The sequence below is a fragment of the Podarcis vaucheri genome, assembly GCF_965113315.1.
Source record: "Podarcis vaucheri genome assembly, chromosome: 15".
Classification (NCBI taxonomy): Eukaryota; Metazoa; Chordata; class Lepidosauria; order Squamata; family Lacertidae; genus Podarcis; species Podarcis vaucheri.
Genome location: NC_138753.1, coordinates 40,709,688 through 40,736,026, shown reverse-complemented (window position 1 = coordinate 40,736,026; position 26,339 = coordinate 40,709,688). Strand labels below are relative to the sequence as shown.

At 41.1% G+C, this 26,339-nt stretch overlaps 1 long non-coding RNA gene across 1 annotated transcript; it reads right to left on the bottom strand.

Moving 5' to 3' along the window:
- Nucleotides 1-12,873: 12,873 nt before the first annotated feature.
- LOC309519633 lies at nt 12,874-24,953 on the bottom strand. Its single transcript, XR_014213911.1, has 2 exons — nt 24,872-24,953; nt 12,874-13,165 (listed from the first exon to the last, which is right to left on the bottom strand). It is a non-coding gene; the product is annotated as an uncharacterized lncRNA (long non-coding RNA).
- Nucleotides 24,954-26,339: the final 1,386 nt, after the last annotated feature.

The window sequence follows — 26,339 nt, the reverse complement described above, 5'->3', positions numbered from 1 at the left end:
TGCTTTTTTAAAAAAAGTCATACTGCAATTGATGTCTCAGAGCTATCTCTCTGGTTTTCACATATTTTCAGAGGCATCTGCCTTTATTCTGAAGACAAAGGTACTCTTTATTCCTTTACAAACATGAAGACACCACCACAGTTTATAAGATCATAAGCCAATTTTTATAAGTGCTGAAGTTGAATGATCTGCCTGAAAGCTGGGTCATCAGCTGGTACATGTGGCTACATGTCAGTTCTTTCCAAGAATACAGAGTGACGCCACTGATGGAAGTCTGGCAATGGCCCATTACCTTGATTTGGATACCCGGGGAGAAGGCACTTACAAGGGAATTGAAGTGTACTGAAGCATCTTAACACAAGCCTTCCAAAAGGAGATAAATTAGAGCTGGTGCTAACACAAAAATGGGTATACAGCGTAAGACATTTTTAAGCCTATGAGAAAAGCATCAACAAGTGCAAAATGACATATGGCTAGAGATGAGGGAAAATTTGATCCAGTTCGTATTTAAAGGCAAACTGGGCTAATTTGCACTTTCTGAAACAATACAGGAACTGAAACAGAGTCATTCTTCAAAATTCACACTTCTCTTGTCATGCTATGCATTATTCTTTCCAGCAAATATTTCTCCAATACTCTGTAGCCTTTCCACACTTCCCCTAAAAGCCCCATGGAAGGAGTTACCTCACGGTGTCTTCCCCTGGGCTTTGATTGAAGCACGGACACCCAGAAAGGCTGAAGTGGTGCGGACCATGGGGGTGGTGATTTGTAGAATGCCCCTCCCACCCTTGAGTGGAGGGAAATTTGCCACACCCCAATCTCTTGGGAAGGAGACCCAAAATGGTTATTTCCTAGGGAGCAGCTAGCTTTACTCTTTGTATTATCCTTATTATTTTTAAAAGGTAGAAAGTTTATTAAACCGATGGACAACTGCATAAATTATGCCCCACTTCTCTCTACCTCAGCTGCCCCCCATCCTCCTCCTCCATCATCTTCCTCCTTATCCAGAAAGCTGTTGGAGGAGGGACAGATTGCTCTTAGTGCTGGTGAAGGGACAGATCTAGGCAAATCTCTCTCACATACACACACACACACACACACACACACACACACCACATTTTTTTCCTCCGGCCATCCTATATTCTCTCTGTGCTCCCATCACCCATACAAAATCAGGATGAAGGCTGCATGTAGCCATTAGCGACAGGTTAGTCACACACCCCAGTCTCCATCAGTCTCCATAAATATATTTTGATGTACATAATCTCTCCCTACTGATTAGAAATCTTTCTAACCCACCACTGAATGTATGAATGTCAATGCTGGAGATGGTAAGTGCAGTCCTGTTGCCTTCCCCATCCCACACATACTTTATTGAACGGCCCATTATGACTATAAACAAACATACTGAAGAGGATGGTCAATGTATTAGTTTAAGCTAACACCTACTCTAATCATTTTGCACTATGTGCTGTGCGACTTCCATTTATTGCTCCTTTCCTAACATTTTTCTGAACTTTTACCTTGTTTTTAGCCTTCTTATGACTGCCTCAGCTTAGAAGATTAAATATCTGGCCACAGTTCTGTTTGTATCTGATACAAAGCCCAGTTCTGTGCAATCCTGTGTTCAGTAGGAGACAGTCCTAACATGCAAAGGATTGCAGTCTTCTCTGATTCGCTTGTAAGTGCTATGAGCCTCTCGCAAAGATTTACCTGTGAAGACCCCAAGCTTCTATCTCAACAATATGTCAGCCCCTGGTCTAGCTCAGTATCTTGGGAGCCTGATGCAACGGGCATCCACAGCTCTCCCACCTCGATTTTCTAGCTACCTGTACTTAAGAGAGAACCAATCTCTCTTCATAATTCATTAGTTAACATTTGTAAAGCACATTAAACATGTAGAGCATTAAGCAAATGCTAAGTGTTATTGTCATTAAATGATCTTCCTAAATTTAAAGGAGGTCAATATTGAGCATTAAGAATGACTCTTAGAAGATAGTTAATGTCCCAAGCAGTAATTTAGTGTAAATGTATGCTCTGCACAATAGTGTGTGAAAGAATGGTAAAGAGGACAAAAAGAACATGGGCAAAAGGATACACAGAAGGTACAAGCTCCTGGATATCCAATAAACAATGTACATATTGCATTCAATGAGTGTATCATCTGCACACAAATAGTTGAGTTGTTCACTTGCACAATTATTCATAGGCAATGAGAGACGTGGGTGGCACTGTGGGTTAAACCACAGAGCCTAGGACTTGCCGATCAGAAGGTCAGCGGTTCAAATCCCCACGACGGGGTGAGCGCCCGTTGTTCGGTCCCTGCTCCTGCCAACCTAGCAGTTCGAAAGCACATCAAAGTGCAAGTAGATAAAATAGGTACCGCTCTGGCGGGAAGGTAAACATCATTTCCGTGTGCTGCTCTGGTTCGCCAGAAGCGGCTTAATCATGCTGGCCACATGACCCAGAAGTTGTACGCCGGCTCCCTCGGCCAATGAAGCGAGATGAGTGCCGCAATCCCAGAGTCTGTCACGACTGGACCTAATGGTCAGGGGTCCCTTTACCTTTACCTTAATGCTCAACAAGTACAGTATGCAGTCTGTGCACCTGGGTTCACACTAGTTGAGTTGTTCAAACACATTAACACTTGTACATGGATAAAGGCAACTTGTAACTGTGTTCTGTGTGAACAGATTTAATGAGCTCTCACACAACAGCTCCTCAAGTTCTCTCTGACATATTTTTGTTGTCAAATCAATGTATGGATGGGATTTGACTGGATATGGGGACTGATTTCAGGTCATTCTTTACCTGATTGTCCCTGATGTGATGTCTGCTGGTGTGAGGTGGCTGTCATGCCATGATATTATTTATACTGTTTTCTACTTTTGTTTTGTCTATAAGTCATGGCATTCCCTGCATGCTGAGGTGTGTCTGGCACCTTTACTATACAGTTTTTGGTGAATACTGTTAGTACACCTCTTTGCTCTGGTCTTTGATACCTGAGATGTGTGTTTTCAGGCCCACTTTATCCCTGTGACTATAAATTGTTTGAACTGTTCTTAATACTGAATTTCAAATTGTTGTAACCAACCTTGGGACCTGCTGGTGAAGGGTGGGAAGTAAAGATGATGATGATAAATTTTAATGTGTTGTAAAGCACCTTGGGTGATATCCAACTAAGTCATATTTTAAGCAGACCTACTGAAATCAGTGGACTTCCTTTTTTAAAAAAAATAATTTTCAATGCAGTATCACAACAAATATTACAAACATAAAATCCCAAAAAGAAGAAAAAACAAAACAACAACAACAACAACAACACACCTACAAAGAAAACCATCAGTAGACTTCCTTAAACCCATTTGGTTGTATCCAGAGTCATAGCAAGTCCCCCATCAATCCCAGGATTTCCACTTGTGCAACACTTGCACAATGGGACTTTCCCCCTCCTCCTCCAATCCCCTCCAATCTATTCTGGAGGTTCCTGCAACCCCCTGCAACAGATTTGGGGAGGACATGGGATGTGCACAGGTAAAGAAGAGTGGGGAAGATCCAGGTGTCCAAGCAGAAATCCTTGTACTGGCAGGATGGATTAGTTAGACATCACCTATTGATTTCAAGAGTCTACTCTGAACATGGCTAACATTGGATATCATCACTTGAGCCTTTAAAAAAAAAAAGTGTGTTTAAGAAATTTAACAAAATAAAATAAATCTAATCGTGCCTTTTGCCCATTAGCTCCTGTTGGCGAAGCCAGGCTGTTCTCTTCCTGATTGAACCCGGATACTCCATGCAGTAGAATCAAAAGGTAGAGTTAATATGAAGCATAAATGGCTCTAGGAATCAAAATCTCTCAGGGAACGGTTAAGTGCTCTTCACTTAGTGCATTGATGTGACATCATTTAACACACTGCAGCTCACTTGACATTTGGGCAAGAGAGAATAGAAAGAGGGTTTTTTGACATAAGACCCAGTGAATTCTTTTTATTGATCTCCACATTAGACCCTTTGTACTACAAATGGTTGCCATTAAAATTTTCTTAATAGGGGTGAAACAAGCCAGGCTGCAATGCCAAGAGGAGGCGCAGAGGAGCCAAAATAATTAAATAAAATGATGCTACATCCAAGAAAAGAGGACAGGGCCATCTTTGGATAAAGAACACAGAGACTTGCATTAACTTTCAGCCTGGAGGATAGCTGCTATTATTGTTGTTGTTTCTCAATCACATAAATAGTGCACACTAGCTTGGCTAGAAGTTGTGTGCTCATGCATAAGGATCTGGGTAATTATTAGAAGACAGGTACTCTCTTTTAGAATTTTGCATGAATCATTGAGTAAAATGTGTTGTTGTTTAAACAACTGGACTGCTCTTTTCCCTCTTTCCTGACTTTGACTTTTGTTTGTTTCCAGTATGGCTTGCTGCCACCCATAAAAATAATTTTGTGTACATGAGTATTGTTTGCCATAGGTCAACAAACATGATAACCCTTATAGAAGCCAGCATGCATGCTTTCATGTAGGGATGGGGGAGAAATCAGAATCAATTTGCACTGAAGGGCAAATTACTTAATTTCTGAAACAATACAGTGAAACACAGCTGCAGCTACCATTAAAAATTTGCACTCCTCTAAATTTTGCATTAGGGATGCGGGTGGCGCTGTGGTCTAAACCACAGAGCCTAGGTGTTATGTACTGAGTTGAATAGGATCCAAACTGCAGCAGTCTGATTGGTCCTAGAACAATAGGATTCAGAACAATGCAGCAGTATGATTGGTTGGCAGGAGCCACCCAATCCAGCTCCAGATAGAAGTGAATCCACAACCTGATTGGCCTACAGGAGAATTCTGGAATTAGCCAATCACATGCAGCCAAGTGTGTAAATAATGTATATAAAGCTGATACTTTGAGGGGACTTTCATTCCCTCCTCACCACTATGAGCTGAATAAAGAGCATGAAATCCACTCTCGACTCTGAGTATATTTCACTAGGACTTGCCGATCAGAAGTTTGGCAGTTCAAATCCCCAAGACAGAGTGAGCTCCCGTTGCTCGGTCCCTGCTCCTGCCAACCTAGGAGTTCGAAAGCACGTCAAAGTGCAAGTAGACAACTATGTACCGCTCTGGCAGGAAGGTAAACGGCATTTCCGTGCACTGCTCTGGTTCGCCAGAAGCAGCTTGGTCATGCTGGCCAATTGACCCGAAAGCTGTACGCCGGCTCCCTCGGCCAGTAAAGCGAGATGAGCACCGCAACCCCAGAGTTGTCCGCCACTGAACCTAATGGTCAGGGGTCCCTTTACCTAAATTTTGCATTGCTGTTCTCCAGCCAAGTAACTTGCTGTATGCCAAAATGTATTTTCTAGAGTAAAGTGTGCATATAAATGCATACATTCATGAAAATCACATTAAAATACATTATATTTGGGGAAAATTGTTTGGCAAAATATTGCAATAAAAATATTAGGAAAAAGTGACCCTAACATGCTAATGAATTTTCATGACAACAGAAAAAAAATAATACCAACTTATGTGAGAATGTGGAGAACTAAGCTCAAGACTGGAAAAATGAGAAAATGAAAAAACTGGAACTGGCAGAAACATCAATCCTTACTTCCAATATCATGTCTATTTTCTCATATTCACAGGTGTCAAACATGCAAGCAGGGGGGTTGCAGCAAATGCTAGCCCTTTTAAGGATAAACCCACTGAAATTAATGAACTTAAGCTTGCGGTGTCCATTAACCTCAATGGGTCCACTCTAAGTAGGAGAAACATTGGAAACAAGCCTGGATAACTGCAATGATGGTAGAAAGTCACTACATCTGCTAAATTTGTCATCTGTATTGTTTTAGCAAGGAAGCAGGAGAACCTAGTTATTCCCCCAGATACTGAGCGAAAAGTACCAATGGTTTGACTCACTAAAAGACAACTTCCTATGTCCCTCTACATAACTTTTTTGGGGGGGTATTGAGAAGACTATCAACAATTTAAGAACTCATGCACAGCTTGCCTAGAATCAGTCAATTAAGTCAGCTATCATTTTCTTTGACTTGTATTCTATCACTCCATTCAAACTTCCTCTCATCCCACACACATTCCATAATGTGGGAACATTCTGAAAAGACAACTCTCTCTCTCTCTCTCTCTCTCTCTCTCTCTCTCTCTCTCTCGTGTGTGTGTGTTAGAGGCTATGGCACACTGGAAAATATGGAAAGCTGTGGCATTCACATGTAAAAACCAATGCAATTTCTTAGATCAGAAATGTGGAACTTGTTGCCCTTCAAATATTGTTGTTGTCCAACTTTCATTAGACCCAGATAAGATGATGATTGTTCATGAATAATGACAGCTTGAGTCCAGCAACATCTGGAGCATCACAGGTTACCCATTCCTGTCCTAAGTAAGAAGGAAATGCATACCTGCAAGTTAATATTCTCAAAATGGTCTATTGCACATAGGTTCTTATTGCACATAGGTTCTTTCCTCCTCTCCCTTGCTTGCACCACTGCTTTGCCTCTTGTTTCTTGAGCAAGCCATCATGGTTGCTAACCATTACAAAAATGGCCCTCCAGTGGCACATCAGAAGCAAGGCTTTATTATACAGTCTGACAAACACCGCAAGAGCAGCAGCTCCTTGGCTGAAATCCTGTACAATTTTCTGACAAGAGCCAAGGGGCTCTTAAAATGCAGCTGGAAATGAGATTTATTCCTTTAGAAGAATAAAAAACTTCTTTTGGAGAAATATAAATTAGTTTGATCAATTTTGTAATTTGCACTTACCAGGTAGGCTTCAAGCAATTAAGTGATTTGTACAAGGCATTTCCACGCTCCCTCCCCACCTCCCAACTCCTGGGCTGCTGATGGGTCTCAATGAAATGGGGTGATATTGAGTCTTAATAAACTATTCATTCCCTTGGCCCAGCTAAGGGAATTAGAAAGGCTTTCTCGGTGTTAATTACTTCAATGGGAGAGAAAGAGAGAAACTCTCCAAGATTGTACAGTGTTTTAGGTTCTTGCTATCTCTTTGTATGTTTTAGCAAAACAATTCAATGCTTGCATTGAACAAAATCAGAGCCTTATAAATTCCATAAAGAGTTGGGCTTTTACTTGAGATGTATGATCTCAAGTCTTGCCCCTTGAGATGATTCTTCCCTTCTACTTGCTTCATTGGCCTTTCAGTTTAACTTAGAGATATTTAAAAACAATATTTGGGAGGCATTGGTCTCAGTGGACCAGAGGTTTCACATTGGTCAACAGCAAACATGCAGCAGCAAAAAAGCTAATGCAATTCTAGGTTGCATCAACAAAAGTATACTGTCCAGATCTATGCAGCCTTGGTCAGACTCCCTGGAGTACTGTGTCCAGTTCTGGGCACCAAAGTTTAAGAAGGACATTGACAGACTGGAAGATGTGCAGAGAAGGGTGACTAAGAAACTAAGGTTTATGAGGAACAGTTTAGGGAGTTGGGGATGCTTAGACTGCAAAAGAGGAGACTGGGAGGAGATGTGATAGCCATCTTTACAGATCTGAAAGGCTATCAAATGGTAGAGTAACCTTGTTTTTGCTACTCCAGAGGATAGGACTCAAACTAATGGATTTAAATTACAATAAAGGAGATTCTGACTTAACATTAGGAATAACTTTATGATGGCAGGAACTGTTTGACAGTGTAATGGACAACTTCCGAAGGTGATGAACTCTCCAGATAAGGCTTTTAAACAGGGGTTAGATAACCATCTGTTAGGGACACTTTAGCTGTGATTCCTGCATTGCAAGGGGTTGAACAACATGACCCTTGGAGTCCTTTCCAACTTTACAATTCCAGGATTCTGTTCTATGATTTTTTAAGAGAACAGAACTCTAATCATCATCATTATTAATAACCTTGTAACAAGAATCTCAATCTAATGTACAATTAAAACAGCAAAAAGCAGTTAAAACACAAGACAGCAGATATATTTAAAACAAAACAATAAAAAATAGAAACTCATGGCAAAGATCATTCATTTAGCTGGTAAAAGACATCAAGACAAAAATGTATCCAGTCATTTCTGGAATGTGCAGAGAGATTGGCCCTGTCATATCTCATCAGTAATGCCATTCTGCAGAACAGGGACATACAGACAGAAAGTCCTGCTCTGAGTTACTATGGCCAGGGCTTTGGAACATGCAGGAGAAACTCTTCTGCAGAGGAACACCAGGTACTGGGGATAAAAGCTTCACTGATCCACAGGAAACTGAATTGGTGTTCCAGAAACCTGCTAAAGAGCAAGAAACAACAAGAAGGAAGCAGCCAGAGGGAACAACTCATGGTTTCAGTTGTCTCTACACAAATACAAAAAGTATGGGAAACAAGCAAGAAGAATTGGGGCTTTTAATACAGGAGGGCTATTATGATTTGGTAGGCATTACTGAAACCTGGTGGGATGAGATTCATGACTGGAATGTAGGAATTGAGGAGTATAGCCTGTTCAAAAGGAATAGACCAAACAGAAAGGTGGGAGAAATAGCATTATACCTATATGTAAAGGATGTACAGTGGTACCTCGGGTTACATATGCTTCAGGTTACAGACGCTTCAGGTTACAGACTCCGCTAACCCAGAAATAATACCTCGGGTTAAGAACTTTGCTTCAGGATGAGAACAGAAATCATGCTCCACAGCAGCAGGAGGCCCCATTAGCTAAAGTGGTGCTTCAGGTTAAGAACAGTTTCAGGTTAAGAACGGACCTCCGGAACAAATTAAGTACTTAACCCAAGGTACCACTGTATACACTTGCCAACCTCAGAAGACATGAAGGTGGCTGTTGAAGGTTGTGGCCCAGGCTGAGAGAGGAAAATACTTGAGGTAAACCACTGGCTGCACAGGTAGTGCCATCAGGAAGGTTTTGATTTTTGGATCATGGTCTCCTTTTGAGATAGGACCTCTGGTGAGAAATGGGCTGCACCTCACAGCAGTTGACAAGAATGACAAGTCTTGAGAATCTGATCAAGAGAGCTTTAAACTAGATCTTGAGGGGGAGGGAGAAAACAATTCAAATGACAAAAGAGCACCTGGCATTGGAGATAATAGTTTCATTGATGCACATGAAACTGAGATGGTGCTCTAGAAACCTGCTAAAGGGCAATCAACTACAGGAAGGAAGCAGCACAGAGTATGGAGAACAAACAAGATGAATTAGAGCTTTTAATATAGGATGACAAATACGACCTGGTAGGCATTACTGAAACCTGGTGGGATAAGACTCATGACTGGAATGTAGGAATTGAGGGGTATAACCTGTTCAAAACAAATAAACCAAACAGGAAGGAAGGAGGAGTAGCATTGTATATAAAGAATGTGTACACTTGTGAAGAAATCCACAACCTGGAGCATGAAAAGCAGATTGAGAGCACAGGGGTAAAAACTGTAGGAGAGAGAATCAACAGTGACCTTACTGTGGGTGTCTGCTATTGACCGCCTAGCCAGACTGAAGTCCTGGATGATGCCTTACTAGAGCAGATTATGAAACATTCAAAAAGGAGATAAATAATAATCATGGGTATATAAGGGATAATTTCGTCTCCTAAGTAACCTAGTTCTGAGCTCTATAGAGACTTATTTATCTTGGTCTGGTAGCAGATAGGCAACAGTGCATATCCCACAAGCAATTTGTTTGCCCCCATAAGCAATCTAGCCACTGTGTTCTATACCAAATGACCATCCCCACATAGTGCATTGCAGTCACCTAACTGTGAGGTTACCAATGCATGGACAACAGTTTTGCTAAACACTTTGCTTCTGTTGATTTGACCCTCACCCCCAGCCAACCTGCTTTACCTATATTTATTTTAGGAAATTCATGCCTCACTTTCCACAGTAAAAGTCAAACACAGCACTCACAGCAGCTTACACCATTTAAAAAGGAAGTAGCAATTAGACTCACACTCCCCCACTGCACTCTAAATCAAGATTATAAGACTTTCACCTCCCTCCTAGCATCTCACCTCAACCAGATTGTAACAAAAAAGTGTACATCCTGATCAATTCAGTTTCATTCGCAAAAGAAAGAAATACATACCACCCCCTGAAATGATTATTAAATGCAATGACATATTGCAAATAGAACGAAGCCCCGCTACTAGTCCTTGCCCTCATAATATGTTTTGACTCAGTGACCTGGAATGTTTTATTGGAAGTTATTAGCAAACTACAACTGGGCCCAGGTTTTGAAACAAACAAACAAAGAAACAAACAAACAAACAAACAAACAAACTGTGATATAGATATGTGATAGATAGATAGATAAAGTTTTACTCAGAGTAGACCCATTGAAACTAATGGGCTTAACTTAGGTCATTTCAGTGAATCTAGGAATGAAACTTAGTTGAACAACACTTTTAGGACACAATCCATCCCCCACCCTATGCTGGGCTATGGGGGAAATTTAGATTGAACATTTCTGCTGGGTCATCTAGCCTCCCATTGGTTGCCAAAAGTGTGGATGGGAGGCCTGATAGAGGCATATTTGCTGATAAAACCTGGCAGAAAGCTCCAGAATGGGGCATTCCAAGGGTGGGGAGGCGGTAGGGCTGAATGTCCAGAGATCCACTGGATTGTGAGTTGCACTTACAGCTGACTGACATCAAACTCAATCCAGACCCAATCACTGTGCCAACGAGGAGCTATTGCAGAGATTGGGTCAAATCCACTTGCTCCACCACTGTCACTGTGGTGGCATCATGGATGTGGATTTCTCTTCCAAACTCTAGACATATTAACATGAAAACAGGGGTGCCCATTCTCATCCCCGCTATGCACCCTGCTATGTCACCTCAATGTCAGTGAGATAATCCAAAAATAAAATGAGTTAATATAAGCAAAAGCAATCACCTGTTCAATTTATATGCAGATGATATGCTACTTAATGATCCCTGAGCCAATACAAGCAGCCAAGGCAATAAAACAAGAGCTGGCAGATTTCAGCTTAGTTTCTGGTTTATATGTGAATTATGGAAAATCAGACCTTATATACTGCCATATTCCACTGGGAGTACATGCACGCACGCACGCACGCGCACACACACACACCATCTGTGATTTGTGGGGGTTCCTCTGTGTTATAGAAAGTTTAGATAGCTAGGGGTCCAGATAGCACATACACTAATTAAAATTAGATAACTATACCCCAGTCTACAAAGCAGTCTATATATGATCCCTCTCCCCATCACTGCCAAAACAGGAATTAAAAAATGGATACATGGATACACCATGAATTGCAGCTGGCAAATGTGTGCACTGTCCAACCAAGGTTCAGTGCAGATGCAACACATCCTCTTATCTGAACCTTGAGAGATCAAGAGTGCTGTGCAAGGTCACACACTCCTTCACATGCCAACTTCTTCTGGCAAATTCCTTCTCCCTTACATTCTCAGGGTGAACCAAGGTGTGGTGTTATATCTGCATTGTCCTTGACTTCCCACCATATTTTAGAGCTACTCCCAAGTTTAGCATGACCTCAGAGGTGACTCTGTGCTTCTCCCAAGTCAGGAACAAAAGAGGTTCTTGATGACTGCAAATTGCAGGCTAGGGAAAAATTGAACTCCCAATGATGGCGAGTGAAAATTAAGACTTATATAACACTGAAGAACAATGAACACATTCATTTTCTATTTGCTCCTGGCATCTTGTCACAAGAAGAGAGGATTTGTTGCAGACTTGTTTATGTCTTTTGAAGAAAGAAAGAAAAACATAATCGGAGTGTCAGAAGAGCTTGGACATTAGTTGTAGGGTTTTCTTTGGAGATAAACACTTCACTTATCTCAGAGTACAAGAAAATGCTCCCTGACCTGTGAGCATTTATGAGTGGGCTATTGGTTACTTGTGAATGGGCTGGTAATCCAGAGAACCATTCCAGGGAGACTAAAGAGGCTAGGAAGAGCTAGACTCTAGAGGACTTGGAGATAAATAGACTTTTGTTGAGATGGCATAATTTAAGAGCAAGCTTCCCCCGCCCTGTATGTGTGTGTGTGTCCTGAGGAATATAATGCAACAGAAATGAAGGAATGGAAAAATAGGGCATCTAGTATGGTGCCTATCATTAGCATATCATCATGAGCAGTGTCACAGTAGCATCGTTTTCCAATGTGATATATTGAGTGATATAAATAAAGGTAGGATTCTGGCTAGACACATCCAGTTTGGTGTAATCAGACCAGGACCAGAAAGACTCAGGTTCAAATCCCCTCTTAAGACGCAAAGGTTGCTGGACCACTTTTGGCCAGTCATAACCTCTCCAGCCTAGGGATGGGGGAGTAACTTGATTCGGTTCACATTTAAAGGTGAACCTACCTAATTTGCCCAGGCTGTCAGAAGGACCATATTTTCTCTGATGAATCTGGCTCTGATATCTTTTTATTGGGGGGGGGGCTCTTCTTTCAGTCCTGCCACCCTCACAGACACATTTGGTGGGAGCTTGGAAGAGAGCCTTTGTGGTGGCTGCTCCCAGGCTTTGGAACATGATTCTGAGAGAAGCTAGGCTGTGTCTCTCTTTGATGCCCTCCCACATGCAGGTTTTGTTCCGGCAAACTTTGGGGAACTGACTGCTTTTAAGGAAATAACTCTTCATGTTGTGCTGTATCATTTGCTTGGTTTATCTACTATTTGTATTTCAATATATATGCTTTAATTCTATAGTTTAATTACTTTTTAACCATAACCTTTTATCTGTTCTTAGCTAGGTGTGTTTTACCTATATTTGCTTGAATTTTTAGGAGCCATCTTGAGTCCCAGCCCTGAAGAAAAGGTGGGAATAAATAAAGTACATAATAATAACCACCTAAAATGTGGTACCACTCTAAAATATATAACAGATACATGCTTTGTACCACAGAGAAGTGACAATAATGATTTCATTTCATCTCACCTCAACCTTCTTCTTCAAAGGCCAGTGCAAACAGGTGCAACTTCACCTGCTGCTACTTCCTATGATCATCCATGATCATCTTTGAAATCTCCTTGTTCTACTAGTAAGCTATTCTGAGAAGCATGTGGTGAAGCAACCTTATTTGTTTCATCTTCTGCTATGTGAGCCTTTCTTTCTTGTCAGATCCATCCTTCCAGGCCACTCAAGAACTCTGGACCATTTCAGAATGCAAATGGAGTGTCCTGCACCCTAAATTTCCCCTTGAAAATGAAAATAAAAAATGGCAGCTTCAGACTAGAGCAAACATATGATTTCCCCCACACCTACATTCTCAGGCTGCTGAGTCCCATGAGGCCCATATTGCTTGATTCCCCCTCTCTTGAATGTGCTGGTTGGCCTTGAATCCTTAGAGAAAGAATGTTCAACTGTGCGTGAAATACCATAGCGAACAATCCTATATAACCAGGGGGATGGGATTGTGCTGCCGTGTATTTAGAGGGCTTTCTCTGGCTATAATGTCTATGATTCACAGCTGGAGTGTATTTTTAAAAGGCTGTGCAAGCATTTCCAAAAAGAACACCACATTATTTCCAGGAAGAGATAAATTGAAAGGGGAAGAGTCCCGCTGAAACCTATCATATTTGGTTTCTTCACTGAATCCATGGTTTTGCTTTTTGAAAAAATTGGACTTCAGGGGCAGAAAAAGCCACTTTGATGAGTCTAAGTGACATATTTAAGTAGGGGGAAAGCCTATATTTTCAAGGAAAGTGCAGCCTGATTTTGCCATTCCACAGAATTAGGTTTACTTTATTTTCTGCTCCACTTTTACAGGCCATTTGGTGCTTAATGTGAAAAGCCATCTTTGTTATTGTAAGGAAAGAAAACATGACAACACAATTATTCCTTTGGTTCCCTGTGTATGTACAAGTGTCATAAGATTTCTTTAGTTGCAAAAGAGCAGCCTAGGCAGATATATTCATTAATGCTTGGGCAATAATATACTGGTATTTTAAATGTGACAGTGAGATGAATTTTAGGTCCCTTTGGAGGTTTGCAAAGAAGCTCTGGTAGCACACAGAGATTCAGAGATGACAAAATTTTGCAGTTTTAATTTTATTAAAAGCATAAGATTTTATAAGATTTTTAAAATAAAAAATGTGCTACCTAATCTTTGGCAGTAACAAGTATAGGAAAGTCCACATTATTATTATTTTCCTGACCAAAGGTTTTTTGTGTTGCTGTTCCAACAGCTTAAACCTTATGCAAGGGGTGGACAACCATTCCATATCAAAGGTCACATTCTCTGTGGGGTAATTTGTCAGCAGCTTCATGCCAGTGGTGGATGGTGCAAGAGACAAAACTGTTTGGGATTAATTAATCTGTAATAAAGACTAATTCAGTATCATTATTTTTAACATATAAAATACTGCCACTTCCATTTGTTCTGAAACTACAGATTTGCCTGAGATGTCCAGAGAATGGATGCAGCTAAGCAATTAATGTGGAAAAAAGGAATGTAATATCATTAATCTTCGGTAAATCCCTTTATGAGAGGGGCATATGATTTACTGTGGATTCCCACCCCCCTCATTTTCTTGAAGCCCCACCTGAATATTGGGTAGCCCCATCTCATAAGGAATACCTTATGTGGGGAATATTTCTGGTGTGAAAGAACCTCACAATTGCATGGAGTTAATTTCTACACCACAACCAACACCCAAGAGTTGCACGCAGGTGGTTGAAATAAATATAGTTTTTATCAAACAGATTGGGGAAATACAGCTGTCTCAGTTTTATGCTCGAGTCACTCCAAGGTGATGCCTCATGCCCATCCCAGACTCACTAGGTTTTGCTTCATCCACCTTGGATAATAAGTGACATTCTGCACTGTACTGTAACCACCAGGAGCCTCACCTGCTGCCTCTCTGGTTTGTACAGTCTTTTGTTGTTAAAGGACGTGGCAGATCTGCGGCAGCATCCAGGGGAAGCGATAACTGGCTTAACAGATGGTGGAGAAAAATTAATTGATCCACTGGGGCAGATAATGAGCCAACCACAGAGTGAGAAGCGTACTAGGAATTGGAAATGTGAATATCAACTCAACTTTACTAGGGGGCTGGCATTGTTGCCCGGTCATTGGCTTCATGTGCTTTCCATATATAATGTTACCCAAAAATGCCTACGGCTGCAATCCTATGCACACTTAACTGGTGAGGAAATCCCACTGCAGACAATGTGGTTTACTTCTGAGTAGACATGTACAGGATTACTGCAACTGACTTAGGATTCTGAAGATGCAAAGTCACCTATGTGATCGGAACACTTTTGCCTTGGGCATCTGCTGACATTGCCAAGAGGCTCCACAGACCACCTGGCAGAGGTTCAAGGGGTTCTGCAGAAGGGACAGTTCAAAATACACCAGCTATGGCAAAAGCCACAATGTTGGTCTGTGCAGAATAAGAGGCAGCAGGTGGAGAAACAGGCGGGCTGCAGACTGGTCCAGGAAGATGGTGAGTCATCATGGTGATGACAGATGATCTCCAGGCAATAATAATGATCAACCTGGGGAAGGGCCATAGCATCTGCTTTACATAAGCATCTACAGGTAGGGTCTGAGACCATGGAGAGTCACTCCCAGCCAACGTGGGCAATACTGAGCTAGGTAGGTCAATGGTTGAGCTCAATATAAGGCATTTTCCTAAGCTCAGAACTTAGAAATTCCAGGGAAACATGCAAATGTTCTTAGCCAGCTCAGGGAGAACCAATGGTCTGTTTTGCAGACCATTCTATAATCTGAAAATCAGGGCAGGGCCCCTTTTCCCTTCCACTTGAGAACTTAATGTGTCTCAACTGATTAAAGATAAAAAGAAATAAGGTTGGTCTGGTATTACTCGTTGTTAAGAAACCAGTGCTTGTTACTTGTGATCACAGAGTATTTTTCTAAATGTGTATATGGACTTAAGCATGTTGGCTATATGACACTGGCAATCCCACAAAACAGACTTTTGGTAATAAGGAGAGTGGTGGGATAGATGCACTAGAAAGTGTGGGATCACTCCTGCTTGATGCAACATCATCTAACCTCCTGACAGGCAAGTCAGAATAAATACTACACAGCTGGTATCATGTAAACAGGCAAACTTTGTGCGAACAAATCAGGCTTCATAATATATAGGTGCTCTGGAAATGACTTGCTCAACAAAGCACAGCGTTAGCACTCCATCAACTCAGACCAACTTGTGTTATATTTAAGGTGGGAAAGCAGATTTCAGAAAGTCCCCTGGAGGAAGAAAAACTGTGTTTGTAGAGAACGGGTGGGGAAACATAGGCCCATCTATCTGGCCCTTGGAATTTTCCCCAGGCTACACCTCTCAGCCACTACCCAGGTTGCAGACCTATTTTGCATTCTGAGTGCTTTTGGCTGGCTGAAATGCATCCTTGAACTCCAATAATGCTTGCTTAGATGGCGGATAGAGAGGTATGGATGGGTGGGTGTGGCCTAGCTTAGCCTCACCACTCACATATGGTCCTCAGAAGATTGTCCAGAAGGGAATGTGGCCTTTGTGCTGAAAAAAGACTCCTCACTCCTGGTTACAAGGAAGGAAACTGAGGGAGCAGGTGGACAGAGTTGTGTACACAGAAAGAAAAGTATTGTGAATTATTGTGCTATTTTTCCAATACTGAGTTCCAAACAGAAGCTTCTTTCTCTTGACATACAAGATAGGTCCTGATTTATTCCACCAGTCAGTCCCTATTCTAGGCCTCTCCCCTCTGTGAGACAGTTCAAGATTTTCTTCCACAAATAAAGAGCTTCAGCTTTGTTATTTCAGATTCTTGGAACTGAGATGTTGATTGCTGTAATTATGCTGCCAGGCAGGAGAGTGGCTGTATTATCAAGACAGCTAAAAATACTGGTAGGAGGATATACTCGGTGCATCCCCCCCCCACAAGAAAGGTGCAATGCTGTATTCAGAACCAGGTGTTGGTGATGTTATTTATTTAATTTGTGTGTGTACACATAGGGACTCCTTTTACTTTAGTAACCCTTCTGTCAAACCTGGGAATATTATAATACTTTAAGGATGATTCCCAAACTTTTGCCTATATTGCTGTCCAAGGGAAACATACTAGTGCTAAACTATACATAATACACACTTCAGGGATGCTTCTTAGATAGTATAATCTCAACAAGCTTTCTCCTCTGATTGTGTATTTCAGAATTGCATAGAATGGGGGTATCAGGAATGTTCCATAGTTCCCTTTGGGGGGGGCTGAATTTTGTAATGCAATACCGTCATACCTTGGTTCTCAAACGCCTTGGTACTCAAAACAACTTGGTTCCCAAACGCCAAAATCCCAGAAGTAAGTGTTCCAGTTTTCAAACATTTTTCAGAAGCCGAACATCCAATGCAGTTGTTGGCTATTGTTTTCAGGGCGTCTGCACCAATCAGAAGCTGCACCTTGGTTTTCAAACATTTCAGAAGTCAAACGAACTTCTGGAACAGATTAAGTTTGGCGCTTTTGTTTTTGCTATTTATTTTGCGTTTTTGTTTTTGAGGCTTTTTTGGTTAATTTGTTTTTGTGACTGTGTGGAACCCAGTTCAGCTACTGATTGATTGACTGATTGTGTTACTGTGGAAATGGATAAAAGCCCCCCCATCCAAACCATGACTATCATCCGTGCAGGTAAGAAAAAATAATAATTTTAATTTTTATCATCTACAATACTGTCTTACTTATTTTATAGTACAGTACATTATTATTGCTTTCATTTTATGGATCAATGGTCATTAGTAAAATTCATGTTAAGTAGCTGTTTTAGGGGTTGTTTTTAAAAGTCTGGAACGGATTAATCTGTTTTGCATTACTTTCTATGGGAAAGCACACCTTGGTTTTAGAACGCTTTGGTTTTGGAACGGACTGCCAGAATGGATTAAGTTTGAGAACCAAGGTACAACTGTATTATGTAAATGCAGTCTTCTTAAAGTTTCTTGTGCCTCCAGATCTATCATTAATGGTTGATAACATTGTTTGTAAGATTACCGGTACATCAATATTATTTTTCTACTGTGTTTTACTTATGTACATGTGTATCTTATGTTGATTAATAACACACTGCAGAAGTTGACGTGATTTTCAAAAAGTAAAAACTAGGGCAGCCCAAAAGTTAAGTTGTTGAGCTTTCTAAAGGAGAACCTCAAAGCTGTTGTTTTTTTACAAAAATAATGACTTGCCAAGATCCAGAACAAATGGGAGCCCAAAGAGATTCTTTCGGTGCAGTGCTTTACCAGCACCCAGGTAGAGATGGGCAAATCTGTCAATGTTGGTTTCTCTCTGTTTCTTATTTGTTCCAGTCTAAAACTCTGTGCTCCATATTTCCACACCAGTTTGCATTAAATAATGAAAAAAAAAAACCCTCACAAAATTTCACCGGCATTTTAGTCTGCCTCCTTCCAGACAAGCAAGAGGCATTATCACAGTTTTTACACTTTAGACACATGCCAACCAGACAAAAGCATTCAAGGAGGGCGTTATCTTGGAGGATGTTATCTGGGAAGAGTGCCAAGGGTTTCCCCCCACATTTAGCCTCTGGGCCTGAGGTTCGCCTCTCCTGCCTTAAAGGTTTAGAAATGTGCAACATTCTCCCTTGCATGCACATTCAGCTGCCCACATTATCAGCTTTGTCAGAACTACTTGAAAATGATCTGCATTCATCTACCAATTTATTCATATGTCTCTCCCAATAACCTCTGATTGAAGTCACGTACTTGAAAAGGGCATTTAGCATCCTTCTTTGGGAGCAGCAAAAGAACATTTAGTACCGTGTTGTCTTCTCTTGTTCCAAAGATTCCAAATCCTTGCCATTGTGCTTGGCAGATTTTGCTGTGAGAAAATCCTTTTCTTCTATGTCATAAATCTTCCATGCAGGCTTTTAATTAGTCTTGGATGTTTGGGAGCTGAATTAAAGGCAACGGGATGTCCCCTTGCAGCTAAAGTTATGTTCACTGGGATGCACTTACAATAATTGTGGTGTCATTATGCAAGCATTATGTCTCAATATATGCAAGGGGGGTAGAATGCAGGGCATTCCATTTCACTCAAAGTTTTAATTTAGCTGGATAACACAAGTAAAGCATGGGCATTGGGGAATGGCGTTACATAAACCATTTGGTCCATTTCATGCAAGAAGGGTGAAGTGTGTATAAATCAGGAATCTCTGTGATTTTCTCTTTTCAGCCTAGCATTATTAAAATGAAACATTTTCTGGATGACAATGACATAGTTCAGTTGTTTTACAACCTTCAGGTATTTGCATACCATGTAAAGAAAGCATGCAAGTAGAGATGGATGGATCTGTCAATTTTAGTTCTCTCATTTTCTCATTTTCCAATCTTAAAATCAGTTCTCCACATTTACCTTCATGAAAAATCCATCAGCATATTAGAGCACATTTCTATTTAAAAAACCCCATGGGGTTTTTTTGTATACAGTTTTGACCAATGTGTATGTTTTCCCATAATAGAATGCATTTTTGTATCTCATTTTCACACTTATTTTCAGTTTCATTCCTCCTTTTGCCTAATATATGCATTTTTGTAAAACACTGGCTAGAGAACTGCATTGCAAAATTTAGATAAGTGAACATTTTGGAGGATGACTGTGTTTTGGTTCATACGTTGGGTCAAGAATTGTGAATCAGGTAGCTTCAAATTAAAATGCAAGCAAAATCGATTTTATCCCTCAGCCTTCCACATACGGAAGACACAGATATGAGTGCAATATCTATATCCACAATTGTTGTTCCAGATGCCTTCCATGAATTAGAGGGTGGATGTACAAAGTGCAGAGCCTACTGTACTTATGGAGACTCCCTACAGCCTGAGGGTTATAGTCAACTAACTTTTACTCAGAGTAAACCCAATGAAATGAATGACCATTCCTACACTTATTTCATTAATTTTGATGGGTCTACTCTTAAGAAAAGTTGATTGAATACAACCTTCCAGGATGATGCAAATCAGTTAATTTTCTGACCTGACATTGAGGTGGTCTCATCCATGGAGAAAGGGCAGAAGCCTTTTGAGCAAGTTAAGGATCCCTGCAGGGTTCAGTTAGGTAAAGTTAATAGGTGCAGATTCTTTGTTGTGACCTCAACACCAGCTATTTCACATTTCCATTCTGGGATGTGTGCATGCTGAACATCAGCCTGTACAAAATTTTGAAAAAGCAAAAAGCAAACAAACCCCAAAATCAAGAAGACAACTTCTTAGGAGAGAGTTAAATCTCTTCCACTGAAATCATATTTGAAAGAGCTTGGCTTGTGACTGGATCACACGTAGGTTATTTTCTTCTTCTCTTTCCCCACATATCTTACATAATAATCAGCAGTTACTATTTCCAAATATATTGCTTTGCCATCTTCATTCTATGTAATGGGCTGCAATTCATAACACATATTCATTTTACGGGATGATTAACCTTCTTCTTTGGGGGTGTCTAAATATGGTAGTTTAGAAAATGAAATAACCAATCTGAAATGTTACTGATGTTCAACAGGCATCTCCAAAGGCCATGTGATTGCTGAAAAGCTTATATTCAGACTGGGTCTGAGTGTAGCAAATAATTCTTTCCACAGAACTCTGCTGTAGTGACATTAAATACCACATAGAATTATGTATGTGTATATATAACACTTTTTTTTTTATCCTGTGCATTGGTCCCAAGATATGGAAGTATGCTTTTTGAGCAACTGTTTCAAATGTAAAGGGATGGTGGCCAATGTGTTTTCTCAAGGGCACACAGTACCGTCACCCCTTTTTGTTGTTGTTAAAAAATATGGCACTTACTGTAACAACTACCTGGTGAGTACCAACACCTATTTTTCTGGAGATGCTGGAGATGTAAGGAGGTTGACCAAGAGAGGGCAAATCTCTGTTAGTTATTAATATGCAACTGGAAGTTATGTGGTGTGTTTGTTTGTGTGTAGCTTCTCCACTGCAAGGAACATAATGGATGCAAATATGAAATAGTAAAATCAATACAGGAAGGATTTATGTTTGTGGCCAAGGGGTGGGATGTAATCTTGTGCCCTACACATAGAGGGAGCAGCTCTCACAGAATCCCATTATAATTGTCCCCATCAGTCCACCACTCAGGCCAGGCATCAGCACATGCCAATTTCAGTCAGCAGGGTTCACCATAGTCACCCTAGTCAAGGCCACAACACAATTTTAATTTCTCAAAATGGCCTAAAGTGACGCTACAGTTTGGGAAATTTAGACAGTGATCCAAGACCCGACCCGTCCGCCTGACCTAGTAGATGTTGAGCTAGTTCATCACAGGATGTGACTAAATAATTCCACCCCTTTTCAGTGCAGGTTTTCAATGACAAAACTGTATAAATTCTGAAAAATCTGCACATATTCTTTAAAAAACTGTAAAATTGGAAACAGGAAAGGGTGTAGCTAGTGGCAAAAATCTGTTTTGCATACATAAAGTCTCAGATTCAATTTCCAGCATCTCTGGGTGGAGCTGAAACCTTGAAGAGCCACACCAGTCAGCGTAGATCAGGTACAGGCAAACTTGGCCCTCCAGATGTTTTGGGACTACAACTCCCATCACCCCTAGCTAACAGGACCAGTGGTCAGGGATGATGGGAGTTGTGGGCCAAAAACATCTGGAGGGCCGAGTTTGCCTATGCCTGGCGTAGATCATGGCTGGGGATCCTTCTAGATATTGTCACAATACAGCTCCCACCATCCCTGACCCTGCTGCTAGTTGAGACTGATGGGAGTTAGAATCCTACAAAATCTGGAGGTTCTTTAACCTTGAATCCCCAGGTGTTGGTGGACCACAGTGTCCATCATCCCCAGCCAGCTTAGCCAATGGCCAGTGATGGTGGGCGATGTAGTCCAACAAGGGGACCCAAGGTTGGAGAACACTGCTGCAGACAATACTGAGCAAGATGGACCCAGACTAAGTAAAAGACAGCTTCAGATATTCCCAAAGACTTAAAAGACAGTGTTACATGCTCACCTAGTAAAGCTGACTGCCTTTAATTAAGAATCGGCTGTGTTGAGTCAAATCAACTTCAAAAACTATGTGGTTAGTCTAATTGACTTCAATAATCTCTAGTTATTAATATATAGTGAGAGAAGAGATGAGGGAACTACTAAATTCTTGCTTTTACCCACTGCTGTGCGATGACAGCTACTTGAGGGTCTCTCTTGCATGAGAAAATATTTTATAAAGCTGTACTTAAAAAAAAACTGTAGCTCTATGAAATCACACATTTGCTGAGACAAATAGGTTACCAGTTGCACTTTCAGTCTCTTTGAATGCATTTGGCAGTTTTTGAATAAGATTTGACTCAAGTAGGTCAATTCCTAATTAAAGACAAACAGAGACTAAGGATTTTTTTTTAAAAAAAAAATCAGCTGGAGTTATCCCCCACAGGCACCACAAACTCTCAAGAAATAGTCAAGTTGGTAAGAGGAGCTTTTGCAAGATAAATAATGCTATATTGTCAAACTAAAACAGTTCGTGAAAGCAGTGTGTTTTAAGCTGTGTATAGAATGAACTGATTCAGTTTTACTAATTCACTGAATTAACTCAAAAGTTTCTGAATGATATCAGAAAGATGCAATGCATATCCATATTTTGAAATTGTACAAGTTAGAAATAAAGTACAAGGGGTATTACATACTGTAAACTCTCTCTCTCTCTCTCCCTCTCCCTCTCCCTCTCCCTCTCCCTCAACCACATGGGGCAACTGGTCATTTAGGGGAGAAGTAGAGATTAGGCTATTTAAGCCCACTCCACAGAGCACTCTCCGGTTTTAGAATCATAGAATCATAGAGTTGGAAGAGACCACAAGGGCCATCGAGTCCAACCCCCTGCCAAGCAGGAAACACCATCAGAACACTCCTGACATATGGTTGTCAAGCCTCTGCTTAAAGACCTCCAAAGTAGGAGACTCTACCACACTCCTTGGCAGCAAATTCCACTGTCGAACAGCTCTTACTGTCAGGAAGTTCTTCCTAATGTTTAGGTGGAATCTTCTTTCTTGTAGTTTGGATCCATTGCTCCATGTCCGCTTCTCTGGAGCAGCAGAAAACAACCTTTCTCCCTCCTCTATATGACATCCTTTTATATATTTGAACATTGCTATCATATCACCCCTTAATCTCCTCTTCTCCAGGCTAAACATGCCCAGCTCCCTTAGCCGTTCCTCATAAGGCATCGTTTCCAGGCCTTTGACCATTTTGGTTGCCCTCCTCTGGACACGTTCCAGTTTGTCAGTGTCCTTCTTGAACTGTGGTGCCCAGAACTGGACACAGTACTCCAGGTTTTCACATTCAGACTCTGACCCTCCCACCCCTTTTCCACTGCAGGCTCTGCTAGTTGCTTTCTCTGAGGGGACTGAGCAGGAATTTTTTGGGGTGACACTAATTGGCCTGCATCACATATTTTGGAGTAAGGGTAGTGAAAACACAGCTAAAAAGCTCAAGTCATATTTATTTGGAAATTAAACCAATGTCCAGACTTTAATATTCAAAAACTTTATTTGCAGAAATGTAATTTTAGCTCTATTTTCTCTGTAGTTCTTAACAGTTTTGTCTACCTCTGTTCCCAGGACTGATTTTTTGCCTGACCCTTTCCTGATGAGCCTATTGCACATTAACGAACCATTTTAGTCCTCCATTTAAAAATAAAGATTAAAATCATTGAGTAAGTTACTCATAAAATAGGGTCGAGGGATTCTGGCACAAAGTGAAATTTTCATTTTAAATACACTTTAATTTTTTAAAAATAAAATAGCATAACTTTCTTATTCTTCCAGAGGTTGCTTGATTAAATTAGACTGTGTGGTTTCAAGCTGAAAAGTATTATGAGGCCTTAAAGATGAGACCTGGAAACTGCAGTTGGATTAAAAAGAATAATAAGAAAGCAAAGCAAGTGTGTGTGTGTATAAGTAAGCCTGGACTTGCTACCATCTATCCCCATAACACATTGAGAGCTGTCAATCTTCTCAGCAGGAGGGGCCAAGTTATCAAATGGCAATCTGACTCTTGGAGATTGCATTCAGGCAACCTTACAGGGGGTGTTATTTCTTAACGAAATACCCCAGTGTCCCAACAATTTGTAGGTAGACTGCTTTGCTTTCTCCCATGTAGCCTTTTACTTCCAAAAGCTGATTTTAAAAATCAGTCGCTCGGCTTTTCTATTGAATGTGCAGATGAAACCCAGCAGGAGGGAAAGGAGGGTGGTTCATAATAGACTTTCAATTTTAATTCAAATAATTTGGATTGAAAAGGTGATTTTAAGGTTTTATGATGTGTTGATAAGATTATATTAGACCCTATGGTTGCCATCAACTGTACCCACTGTGTTGATTTTCTCATTGTGCTTGCCATTTGTGGCTGGCATGTGCTGATTTTGGATCTAATACGGGGTGTTAACTGATAAAGATAGGATTTGTCAATTATGGCTTGCCCTCCTTAAGAAATGGACCTCAAAAGTCTGTTTAGGTAGACTGAACTGTTTTCTTTTTTTCTTTCTTTTTATAAAAAGCAATATTGCAAGGGATTATACAGAACTGGATGTTCTATTATCAGGCAGGGATGGACAGATCAACATATCATAGGCACCAATTTCCCAGGTTCCTGGGTGCCCAGGATCCCCTTTTTTTGCTGTGGGTGCCCTTTGGGTAGCCAGCCTTCTCCCTCCTCTGTACATGTCAGCTGTCGCCTACCACTGCCTCCGCAAAAGCAGCTGCCACAACCCCTTACCACAGCCCTTGCCTGGTCCCTCCGCTGCCATCCTGCCCACCCCGGCTCTCTCCTCGTCCCCTCCCCAGTCCTACTCCCTTTGCCCTTCCTGCAGACCCAAGTCCCACTTCAAAAGATGTTTCAATAATGTCCGCAGCCTCCGTGTGCCATAGCCACAGCTGACTGCTGCCTTACCTCTGGTACCATGGCGGTGACTGAATCAGGGTCTGTGCCTCTGCCGCGAGGTCCCACAGGTCCAGTCACTACTACAGTGCCTCGGTGTGTGCACCGCACCATCACAACATGATGTCATGACATCACATTGCATCATCACATCACAACGCAGCTCAGGGCACACATGATGGGCACCCACAATGTAGGGCCCAAGTCAACGCCCCTGACATATTTCCATTCTATGTCAGTTTCCTTTGGTCAGGGCACAGCCTGACTCCCTCCTTTGGCAATCTTCACAGAATCTCTAGCCCAATGGTTGCCATCAGTTTGATTTGAATTAATTTTATAATGAATGATTTTAGAATTTTGTACTATTTTATTGTTGTTAGCCACCCTGAGCCCGGCTTCGGCTGGGGAGGACGGGATATAAATAAAATTTATGATGATGATGATGATGCATGGGTTCAGTCGTAAGTCTTATATTCGAAATAGCAAAAAGCAACTCATTTGGTTAGTGCAATTATTCATATTTACACAATGGAACTTGTCCCTCCTTCTCCCCCCACTTGCTTCCATATCTGTTCTGGGGTTTCTGGAGCGGATTTGCAGATGCAATTGTCTGATACAGTTTCAGCAATTTTTCAGAAAACTGAAACTATATCTGACAATTTGGAGAAGTGCGTGTATTGATGGACAACTGTGTTCTGATCCACATATAAGTTCAGGAGAGGCATATTAGGTCATTTCACATTAAAATGTGGACCAAATAAATCCCGCCCCCCATTCCCATTATCACATAACCACATGATATAGAACAACAGCTTTCAAACTGATGTTTCAGATATCAAAGGTCAGGCCACTGGCACCAGTTGGAATTGATTGTCACCAGGCAATCATCATTGAACCGTGTTTGTGTCACACAGAGCTATCACAGTGCCAATGGTGACACGAATCACAATTTGGTGTAGCAGCAAAACAGAATTCCTTCGTCTGTCTCAACTGCAATAAAACATGTCTCTCTCATATCGGTTTGTACAGCCACAGCAAGCACTATAACTATCCAACGGTTTGAATTTACCCCCAATGGTACAATCTTCCACTGTCTCTTGAGACAGACGGATGTGAACAATACATGATATCACAATGCTGTGCAACACTAAGAGCTAAGCTAGATTTAAGTGAAATAATGTACATCTGTGTGTATTAGCAAGTGGGTGTCCTATTTTTCCCCATGCAGTTTTTAGCCCTCGGGACAGGGGGCAGCCCCCATTGGTACCAATAGAAGCTTTTGCTTCTAGAGCTAATGCAGTGGGAACAATTTCAATTGGAATCGCAGTGAGGAATAAATCAGAATCCTGATTTGTCTCACATTTAAAGAGACCACGATCTTGCTGGACTTCCTAATGCATTTTGCATCATGTTTGGTCCTTAAAGGTAAAGGTAAAGGGACCCCTGACCATTAGGTCCAGTTGTGGCCGACTCTGGGGTT